The sequence below is a fragment of the Saimiri boliviensis genome, chromosome 19 (genome assembly GCF_048565385.1).
Source record: "Saimiri boliviensis isolate mSaiBol1 chromosome 19, mSaiBol1.pri, whole genome shotgun sequence".
Lineage (NCBI taxonomy): Eukaryota > Metazoa > Chordata > Mammalia > Primates > Cebidae > Saimiri > Saimiri boliviensis.
The window spans coordinates 40,368,865-40,371,823 of NC_133467.1; the positions used below are offsets into that span (position 1 = coordinate 40,368,865).

Here is a 2,959-nt window from a genome sequence, read left to right on the forward strand (position 1 = left end):
ACTGGCTTTAACTTTCTGCTATTTTATCTCCCCTCCCCCTTTTCTAACAGAGGACAGGCAAAGGAGAGAGAGATGGTCTCCTCTCTCAGGCTCACTGCAACTTCCGCCTCTTGGGTTCAAGTACTTACCTGGCAGTACTGTGTTGAAACCACTGAAACTGCCCCTATGAATTTTATAAAATTAATCAGGGACCAAGGGAAGGGGAGCAACAAAAATAAACAAGCTTGCAGCAAGCTCTGCATTACTCTTGAGGGCAGGCTTCTCTTGGACCTGCTTCCTCACAGTTGTTTGGTGCTTGTGGTGCAAGCATCAGGCAGACTCTAGATTACAGTTCTCCTGAACTGGTCTATAGATAGCAACCTGAGCATTACGAAATGTTCACTTTCCCATTTGGGATATTCTTTCAGATCCTGTGTACCAGTGAAACTACTGAGGTCAGCTGGTCTGAAGGACCAAATTGAGGAACTGACTCCACGAAGAATACAGTTTCCACATCCTAATGATTTCATCCCTCTTCCCCTGACCAATCAACAACCTTAATTTTCCAACCTCACCCTCCACAGTCCCCTTAGGAGCCTTAACGCAGAAGTTCTTGAGGAGATGGATCTCAGGGTCTACTCCTATCTCTTCCCTTGACTGCCCTGTGATCATTAAATTCTCTGTTGCAAACTGCTGTCTCAGTGTATTGGTCTAATACTGCACAGAAGAACCTACTGGTCTTATAACACCAGACTTGTTTTCTACTTTGTTTTAACTTTTTTGGGAATCTCTGTATTTGTTGAATAAAAATTGTAATGCAGTATGTAATTTCTTGTTTTTCTTAGTATTTTTTCTCTAAACAGGAATCAGGCTTTTGGGAGAACAATCTAGGAGACTTGATTTATAAAAATGAAAATGACAGATTATTTATGAGGCACATTGAAAGGACCCATCAAGTGATGGAAAAATTAAACCAAGATGATCAAATTCAAGACCATATCATAGTAAAATTATTAGATTTTAAAGATAAAACAAGGCTGGGCGTGGTGGCTCAAGCCTGTAATCCCAGCACTTTGGGAGGCCGAGGTGGGTGGATCATGAGGTCAAGAGATCGAGACCATCCTGGTCAACATGGTGAAACCCCGTCTCTACTAAAAATACTAAAAATTAGCTGGGCATGGTGGCGTGTGCCTGTAATCCCAGCTACTCAGGAGGCTGAGGCAGGAGAATTGCCTGAACCCAGGAGGCAGAGGTTGCGGTGAGCCGAGATCGCGCCATTGCACTCCAGCCTGGGCAGCAAGAGCGAAACTCCGTCTCAAAAAAAAAAAAAGATAAAACATACTCAGGTCTCCAGGCATCACTGTGGAACAAGTTATAAAAGCAACTGAATTAGATGGACACCAACATACAAGACAAGGTAACAGAGAAGCAGCATTTTCAGAAAACTTATATCCAGAAAGTGCAGTGTGGCTGGGCCACCGCAGCCCCCAGCAGGGGGGCAGGTTGGCACTAAAGCAGACCCAGAAGGAGTTAACAGACTTGCAAAGGGATCCCCCAACACAGTGTTCCATGGGGCCTGTGGGTGACAATTAGTGACTGTCCTTACCAAGGAGGGGTTTTCTTCCTGACCATCCGCTTTCCTACGGATTCAAGCCCCCGAAGGTGGCTTTCACAACCAGATGTTCTCACCCCAGTATCAACAGGAATGGCAGCATCTGCCGTGACATCCTGTGGTCTCAGTGGTCTCCAGCATTGACTGTGTCAGAAATTCTCTTGACCATCTGCTCACTGCTCTGCAACCCCAACCGTGATGACCCTCTGGTGCCAGAGAGAGCCCACACTCACAAGACCTGCAGAAGCGCAACAGACTAGCAGGAGAATGGACACAAAAACATGCTATTTCAGTGCCTCGGAGGTTTGACAGGACACATTGTCCAAGAGAAGCTAGTGGAGAGGTCTTCCCTTGAAACTCTGGGCAATGGGCTGAGCTATTCAAAGCATCTGTTCTTCAAAAAAATTGATATAGGAGTTAAAAAGGCAGGTAGGGTAAGGAAGTCCTTGGGAAGGTTTCCCTTTTAATGAAAAGCGGCCCCCAAATCATTTCTTTTCTAACAAAGAGCTGCCTATAAAATCAAGCTGCAGACATAGATGACCAAAGCTTGCCCCGGTGAATGCCGGCAGCTACCTGGGGGGGAGCCGTGCTCAACATGGTGGCTCCATCTTCCCTTTTCCTTTCCAACCACGTGGACAGCAAGGAGCAGACCACATGCCGAGGGTCACATAGAAACCCTATTTGCATCATAAGGTTAGGGTGGGGTGGCCAGCTCTTCCAGTGCTGTGTAAATGTAACACCTGGTCCCACCAATCTTTGGGCCCTATGTAAATCGGACACTGCCTCCTCCAGCCAGTCTAAAAACCCTGTGCCCTTCACCACAAAACCAGAAGTCCCGCTGGGGCGCTCCTCTCTGGGCGCTATTCTCCTTTCTCTTTCTTTTGCCTATTAAACCTCCACTCCTAAACCCACTTCCTGTGTGTCCAAGTCTTCAGTTCCCTTGGTGTGAGGCGAGGAACCTGGGCTATTTACCCCGGACAACGCCACGACTTCCAAATGTTGGTCACCCACTCTCTCCAGCTGCAGCGTGTTGGTGCCATCCTCAGCAATTATGGCTTTGACGATGCCACAGCTTTGATGCCAAATCAGCAGCTATTGTCTTGACCTCCAGCCTTCCTGGTTACACTGGACGCTCTCTGCCTCAGTTGATCTGCTGGTGTTTCGGGGGCCAGGCCCTGCAGCTCTTTCTTGCCCAGCCTCAAATGTGCCACTGCTCACAAACATGCCACATCAGGACCTCAGCCTGGCCCCTCACCACATACCCTTTGCCTTTTAGAAGGCAGTACCATCCTGGATGCCCAGGGCACAGCAGGGTTTTCCCACACTCTGTCTGCTGCACAGCCACAGCCTGAGGAGCCTCAGCTCATG

The 2,959-nt window shown here is 48.0% G+C and overlaps 1 pseudogene; it reads left to right on the forward strand.

Annotated features, from left to right (window-relative positions):
• The first annotated feature begins 957 nt into the window (after nucleotides 1-957).
• On the forward strand, nucleotides 958-2,695 carry LOC120360176 (ubiquitin-conjugating enzyme E2 D4 pseudogene; annotated as a pseudogene).
• The last annotated feature ends 264 nt before the right edge of the window (nucleotides 2,696-2,959 follow it).